This window comes from Chinchilla lanigera, unplaced genomic scaffold (genome assembly GCF_000276665.1).
Source record: "Chinchilla lanigera isolate Chin_1 unplaced genomic scaffold, ChiLan1.0 scaffold00023, whole genome shotgun sequence".
Classification (NCBI taxonomy): domain Eukaryota; kingdom Metazoa; phylum Chordata; class Mammalia; order Rodentia; family Chinchillidae; genus Chinchilla; species Chinchilla lanigera.
The window spans coordinates 5,195,612-5,204,212 of NW_004955424.1; positions in this window are offsets into that span (position 1 = coordinate 5,195,612).

The following is an 8,601-nucleotide window of genomic DNA, read 5'->3' on the forward strand; positions in this document are numbered from 1 at the left end:
ATCCTCATGGCCTCTTGTGAATTATACTCTCAGCACTTACTGAACAATTTTCTGTTCAACTCTTGGTGTGGTGCTAAGATCTTAAGGAAAATGTAATGGTATTTTACCTGGACTGATGTTTAAATAATTTTAGATCCAATCAGGCACATTCAGAGAAGTGTGGCCATAAGCCATGCTAAAATAATTTTAGAGAATCTTTTCATACAAAACAGGAACAACAGATTGATATGAAACTGAATAGAGTACTTATAATCAGTAACTATGACAGGGTAGGAGTTTTACCACTAACAAGTGCCACTAAGAACTTTTAAATCCATGAGATGGCATAATATTTATGTTCATGAACAGACTCATAGTACTTTTTCTTTCAGTCTTATAACTTTTGGGCATAAAATCATTCTTTCACAAAATTACCCATTTGGGCATTTTTTGACCTATAAAAAGAGTGCATTGTATTATAATGGTTATTTATTTATTTTATTTTTATTCATACCTCACAAATCATTATGGGTTATACCAAGAACATCCTTAGGATATTTGCTAAATATAGGAAAATATCAACCTTCATTCCAAGATAAGATTTGACATTATGGGGAAGTGGACATTGCATATTTTCTTTCAATAACTAATCAAAATATTCTAAATTAATGGTACTTGTTAACAAGATTGTTGTTGATATATTATTGTAGTCACATATTATACAACTTATGTTGTCTTCACTTGTTATGGTGAGATTCAATGAGCAAGGCACTCACAAGAGACTAAATATATAGGAACAAATAAAGCTTTATTCAAAACCAGCAGTGGACAGTCTCCAACAAAGAGGCAGAGAAAATGTCTGGCCTGGTTGAACTTTGCTTCCAACTTCAGTATCTTTTAGGTTTCCATAGTAACTATATAACCACATTACCTCATTTTCAGGAATTTTACAAGAATGTTCCATAATTATCACAAGGTGTACATTTCCCAGAAGTTTCTGGTCATGTGCTGGTCAGGAAGACCCTGGGCAGGCACTGTGGTTCAAAGTTTAGCCTACTTCTCATTTTATACTATTTGTTTTGTTCTCATTTTATAGCTCTCTTGTCTTTCAGTAGGTTTTATGGTCAGCTACAGGGAGGGGGTGAAGGAGTGAGTTAATCTACAGTTTAAGTGAATTTAAGTGACTTTTAGAATGCAATCAAAAAGAAAATGCAGTCTCTTCTGCCCTATCATTCCCCACTCCAGGACATATTTTCCTTTTCCAGGACGTATATAGTCCTTCATATGATGGCTACCTACTTTCTATATATTCTCAAGTCTCCCTGAGAATCTTCATTTGTACTTGGTTTACACTACTTTGGATTCTGTTTTTAACCCAATTAATTACACATGGCTCAAAGGTGAGAAGCACTATAATTATTACTATTGGCCCCTTAATTCCAGCAATAATGGAGGCTAGTCCCAGGCTTCAATTAAATAGCCCTTCATACCGCCCTTGATTGTTATGTCTTTTTTCTCATTCTTGCTTCTGTACAGCTTGTCAAGTATCTCTATAATAACTCCTGAGTTGTTTGCATAGAAACAGCACTCTTCTCAGGGAAGCAGAAAGCCCTGACTTGTTCCACAGAAAGTAAGTTGAATCCTCTGCTATTCTGTAATATCACTTCTGCTAGGGAATTAACTTGGTTATGTAACTATTTGACTACACTTTAAACTCCTTGCACACTCTATTCTATACTATTGGTAAGTCTAGTAAACTTTAGGAGACCCATCTCCGAATGGGCAACAGCAACACCATCTAACCTGTGAGATACTGTTATGCTTATTGAAGCCAGTAATGATAAAACCATAATGTCTCATTTTGACCAAGTCTGGTGGATAGGGAACAGATGCCAGGTTTCTGGACCCCCTTGTGTAGCTGTTACCCAGGAGGTGAGCATAACTAAAAGGCAGGTGCCATGTTGCGTGACTTTTTGTTGGTAGTTGAGTCACTTAAATAACCCATTAGTGCAAAATAGGCAAGATCCTCATGGTGCCGTGTAAGCAAAGTTTTGTGGCACACTTTGGCCACAAGCAATGTTGTTGTATCCTTCTCCCGCACAAAATCCTTACCCATATATTTCTACCAGAAAGAAGACAAGTGGTTTTCCTTTTCCTCAGGTACAGGTTGTTTGACTAGGGGAAATCTTTATTGAGGAAGATATTGCCTCATAGAAGGGCAGACTTGGTCTTCTACACATCCAACAGCTCTCAACTAAGGTAAGATTAGACTCATTGAGAAGATGATGAGTTTCATTAAGCATCTGGTAAATACTTAATTGGGCACTCATTCTTTCTTCATCAGCTTGAACAGCTTTTGGAACTGGGAAGTTACCTTTGGGGTGTCAGAAAAAACCTTTAGGTTAGTATTTCCAGATAGGTCTAGTGTAGGGGAGAGGGAAGGAAAAGGGAAGGCTTACTTTCTGGGAGTTGTCTCTGTTTGGGTTATTTGGATGACAATCCCTGGGTTCCTTCATGGATTTATCATTTATACATGCATGTGGACTCCCCAAGTGAGCTATGTTGCGCAAACAGGATCATTAACATCTTTTAGGATTATCCTAACTTATAAACAGAAACAAGTTCAGCATCTGGTATTGCAGTTAGCCCTCTTTTCCCTATATACGTGGATGTACTTACCATCCTGGACCTACCAGTGAGTCAAGGGTTCTGGATCATCAGTCCTGATGTGGACTGATGACTTGTACTGACTTGTACTGAATGCCCATCATATTTCCCTGGCCATAGCCCTATTGTCTCACAACCCCAGTGAGGACAGTATGGCTCCCTTTCATTTCCACATCTTTCTCCTTCTGTCTTTGAGTACATATAGAGGACTCAAGTCACTCAGTCTATATTAGCACTGTCTCTGTCAATTGTTTTTTTTTTCTGGACTTCACAAACTGGGGAGGGGTAGCTAGCATGGTTAGTCTTGTCTTACCACATGTGGGGTTCCAAAATTTATGCATGGGAATTGTGAATAAAACATTTCACTGGTCACATGGAATATGCAGAGAGGAAAGCACAGACTGCTGAAGGTAAATAGAATCCACTTGTGGGTATATAATTGTGTAATTACAAAGGTGTTCCCCCAGTCTATCAAGGGTTTTGTCCTTGTTCGTGGCTCAGCTCCCATCAAGGTTGCACACAGCACAACCCAAACAGCCAGGTGTGTCATGAAGATGGTGGGTTGCAGCCAACTTTTGTTATAGTCTTTGAGAGCAACGTGGTGAGTGGTGCTCTGGTGGAGATGGAGGAGGCATAGTCTTGGGTGGAGGCAGTGGTGCTGGCTGAGCCAATCCTTTGAGGAGTTCCAGTATCCACTTCCTTGACTTGGGAGTGCTAAATCTACAGAGCACAACTTGCAAGTTTTAAAGCAATGGGCGTGGTTAAGATGATGTTTTGAGGTCCCCCCTTTTGGTTGGAGTGGTTCCTTCCTCCAAGTCTTACTTAACACTTTGTCTCCCAGTTCAAAGGAGTGAACAGGAGAGTGAATTGGGAGGGGATGTCACTGCAGCACAACTCGCTGAAACTCTGTTAAAGTCTTTTGTAAGGCCTTCATCTATTGGCACAGAGCCAGAATCCTCATCTCCTGCAGTCCTTTGAGGATGGTCAATAGTGGGAGAGGCCTCCCAGACATAATTTCAAATGGAGGGTGCCCATCCCAGTACTGAGTGCATTGGGACCACAACAGTGCCATCAGAAGAATAGCCACCTAGTTTGCCCCAGTACCTTGGCAAAGTTGGGGTAGGGTGGTCTTTAAAGTTTGATTCTGTCTCTCCATGTGGCCAGAACTCTGTGGCCTGGAACTCTGTGGCTCATACAAGGGCCTGGAAGCTCTGTGTAACTTCCACTTTAGTCCTAAGGCTGCAGAAAGGCTCTAAACCCATCTGCCCAAAAAAGCAGGGCAATTATCTGAACCAGTGCAGAACCCACACTAGAGAATGATCACCTCCTTCAAGGCTTTTATCAAGTCTTTAGATGTGTCAGTCCTCATGGGGATGGCCTCCAAATAGCACATGTAGGTGCAAATGAGGACCAACAAATACTTCTTACTTCTACTAGGTTTGATATCTGTAAAGTCGACCTCAACATCTTCAAAGGGCAGCAGTGTTCCATGTCTTCAAACTCCAGGCTGTTATTGGGGATGAGAAACTGTACTGTTGTGAGCACAAGGTGCACACCTACTAGCCATGGAGGTGCACAGATTTCAGAGTTTGGAAATAAAGAAGTGATGGCAAAGCAGCTCTGCCATGGCTATCTTTCCCAAATGGGTGTGGCTGCATAATTCTTGGATCACAAAATATTCTACACCCTCATGAAGGAACACCTTTCCCCTTGGTAAAACCTGCCATCCACTTTGTTCTGTAGCCCCCTCTATTTTGGCACACTTTAGTTCTGCTTCTGAATACTTTGGTGGTTTGAGAAGTGGAGCCGTTAGAGCTCAGGCTACATGGAATAAGACTCCAACAGAAGCTTATTCAGCTGCTAGATCGGCTGTTAAGTTCCTGCAAACCTTAATAGAATTGCCTTTTTGATGGTCTGGACAATGAATTGTGGCTACATTAGTGGGTATCAAAATGGCCTGAAACCAGTTCAGTATTTCTTGGGAGTTTCTAATATCTTTTCCTCCTGTGGTTAGAAGGCTTCTCTTCTGGTAGATGGCACCATGCACATGTAAAGTTGCAAAATTGTAGCAGGAGTCAGTATAAATACTTACTTACTTTTCTCTTTAGACCTCCAAGGCCCAGGTGAAGGCAATCAGTGCACATTTTTGTGCTGATGTTCAAGGAGGCAAAGCTTCAGACTGGAGAGTCTGTTCAATGGTAACAACCACCTTTCTTGCCCACTGAACCCCATCACTTTCCATGCTGCTGCTATCCAAAAATAGGGTCAGGTCAGGGCTCTGGGGGATGTATCCTGTAGATCTGATTTGGCTGTGTAGGCTACCTCATTTTCTTCCACACAGTTATGTTTGGGAGGGTCCAGGGACATAGGCAGAAGAGAGGCAAGGTTGAGGGTCTGTGTGGTCTGAATAGTGTGTTTGAGATCCTCCAGAATTGTTCCTTGGCACTGGGCAATCCTTGTATCTAAAAACCACTTACCACCAGGACCCCTCAATATAATCTCAACTCCTTGTGGAACAAACACTTCCAATTTTTGTCCCAAAGCCAGCTTATTAGCTTCTTTTACTAGTGTACTGGTGGCTGCAATGGCGCACAGACAGGAGAGCTATCCAGCTATTATACAATCTAGTATCTTAGACAAGTAGGCTATTGGGTGCTTCCAAAGGCCCAAAGTCTGGGGTACCTCTAGTGACACCTTCTTTCATATAAAAACTGAAATTGCTTGGTCATATCAGGCAACACTAAAGCAGGAGCACTGAATAGCTTCTCCTTTAGGTCTCAAAGGCTACCTGATGCTCAGGGTCCCATTCCAAGGGAGGGTCACTTCCTCCTTTTAAAGGCCCATACAAGGGTTTGGGAATAACTGCAAAATTGAGGACCCAAAGGTGACAGTATCCAACTATTCCCCAAAACTCCTTCAAGTCTTTCCTGGATGAGGGCTCCTTCAAGTCCTGAATGGCCTGGATGTGAGAGGTTGACAGTGAATGAGGTCCTCCTTTAACACCAATCCAAGAAACTTTACAGCTTGCACAGATATTTGGGCCTTTTTTCTGGACAACAGACATCCCTTATCCTGTAATAAACTCAATAGTCTTTTTTGTCCCTTCTCAGTATAATTCCTGAGTTTCAGCTGCCATCAGCAAATCATCAACATAATGTAAAAGGGATATCTCAGTTTCCTTCAGTAAAGGGAACCAAATCTTTGGACAAGGCTTCTCTTAATATTGTTGAAGAGTCCTTAAATCCCTGTGGAATCCTCATCCAGGTTAGTTGACATTTTCATTCCCCCTTTAGATCCTTCCATTCAAAGGCGAACAATTCTTAGGATGCAACTGACAAAGGAATACAAAAGAAAGCATCTTTTCAGTCCAACATAGTATATTAAGTTTGAGTAGGTGTGAGCAAGCTAAGCAAACTGTAGGGGTTGGGTACAGTAGAGTGAAGAGTTACAACAGGGCATTTACCACTCACAAATCCTGACCTGGTAATACTCATTAGTCCCGGGCTTGCAGACCAGCAGAAAATGTATATTCCAAGGGGACTAGCATTCTTTCAGTATACCTACCTCAAGCAATCTTTGATTATGGGGTTTAATTCCATTTCTAGCTTCCATAGCCATGGGATACTGTCTCAGGTGAATTGGCTTTGCACGTCCTACAAACTCTACTATTACTGGAGGCACATGAATTGCCAGATCAAGGCGATTGTCCTCTGCCCAAAACTTTGGATAATGTTGAGTCCAAGAAGGGAGAGCAGGTTGCTTCATAACAAAAGAATCCAGTGTGCAATATTTCTCCTGCATAGGCAGAGTGATAGTTAAGATGTGAGCCTCAAGGGAGAAGTCTCCTCCCATGGTTAAAACAGTTTCTTGGTGAGGAAAGGAAATTTGAGCCCTAAGCTTGCAAAAGAGATCTAAGCCCAGGAGGGGTAAAGGGCAGTCAGGCACTAGCAAAAAGAATTGCTCATCACATGTTCCACCAGCTGAACCTGTCCTGGCTCACAAAAATAATAGGTTGAAGTTTGGCCAGTTGCCCTTTGATCGTGTACTTCCTGGCCCAATAGTGGAGCTAACAGCTGAGTCACTACTGACAAATTGGCACCAGTATCTACCAAAAATCTAATAGGCTTTCCCCCTACATTGGCAGTTAACATGGTTTCCCTGGGGCCAACAGACAGTGACCCATGAGTCCATCAGTCTGAAACTTCCTCTGATTACATCGCAAACACTTTCTTTTTCTCCCTCTTCTCTTTTTCCAGCAGCTTTGGACATTCTTATTTGAAATCCTCTTTCTCCTTGCAATAAGCATATTGTTCTGGGTCTAGTGGAATCTGATGTCCGCCTCAGTGTTTGCCTTTCCTTTTCCCTAGCTCCTGACTGTACCTTCTTACAAGCTACCAACATGACCTTTCTTTTTTCCTGCTTAAGTTTCTACTCTGTATCCTCTGTATTATGGAACAACTTTTGAGCCATCTCTAACAGCTGGGACAAGTTCATCAGTTCAAAACCATTTAGTCTCTGTAACTTGTGGTATATATCAGGGGTTGACTGATCAACAAAGTCCATATTAACAGTATAATCATTTTGGGAGCCTCGGGTCAAAAGAAGTGTATGTCCCATAAGACTTCATGAGGCACTCAGAAATACATGGGCATTTTCAGCTGATCCCTGATATACCCCCACAAGCTTGTTTAAATTAGTAGGGTGATGAGCAGCATAAAGAAGTCCTTTTCTCAAGGCCCAGTGATGTTCACTTAAAGCATTTAGCCCTTCCTCTGTGTTGTAATCCTAGTTAGGGGTGTTCCACAGCACAATATGAGCTACTGCTGCCACTTTGTCCTGCTCAGCTCCTCCAGTATCTAATCTCAGTTGTTCCTCTGAATTCTACCTCTTTCCTCTGAAATACACAAGGTTAACATAATCTGTTGATCATCACCCCAGTTGGGATGATGAGTCTTAAACCCTGAATCAAGCAATATAAACAGAACCCAAGGCTATTCTGAAAAGGTGGGGGTTGAGTCCTCCAATTTTACTGATCACTAGTGGTAAATGGGACACACACTAGAGTAGATTGATGATTTCCTCCCAGCCCCATCACAGCAATTTGCTGGAGACACAAAATGGACTACACTCAAGGAGAAGACCTCCTTGTCTGAGTCAGCCATTGGCTCAGGGGAGGGCTGCCTGTGGTGAGAAAAGTAAGGGACCACAGGGTAAGGACCATGGTGGCATCCCTCACTCAGCTGAGGTGTCTCCATCCAGTGAGGATGGGTGGGAAGTGTGGGCACCAGAGGGTCAGAATAGGGTGGCAGTTGAGCTTGGAGACCAGAAATAGGTTCATCTTCCTTGGGGGCTGAGGGCAAAACAGGGGGCTTCTGCTTCATGGACCTTTCTTTGAATACCAGGACTTGATCAGGAAACCCAAAAACACACATTCTGAGCCATTAAGGCAATGTTCTAACTGCATGTAGCCAGGAATCTATACAAAGAAAGGAAAAAATCTATATAAGAAAATCTATATAACTTCATCCAAAAGCACAGGTTTCCCTATGACTACATCCCATAACATACTGGCTGTGTGAGAGTCACTCATTTCCTCTAGAGGTCAGCCTACATTGAAAGAGGGCCACAACAGTTCATCTTTATCCCATAGTTTCACTTAAATTTATCAGAGTTGTTGATCATGCACTCCAGCATGGTTGGCTTGCTGCCAGCTGCACCCATAGAAACTGGTTAGAGTGTTTGCTTGCTCAACCCACAACACAAGCAAGACACCAAGGCTAAGAAAGTTTGAAATAATAGCTGCAGTTATGGTGATGTAGAGCAGCTGAGCTGGATCTGGCTCTCTTTGAGCCTCTGGAAGGATGACATAGAAAGGCAGGAAGGGCAGAAGCAAGGCCACCACCAGTCCTCTGATCCAGGTGATAAATTCAGGTGCCACCTGAAAGAGCAAGCACA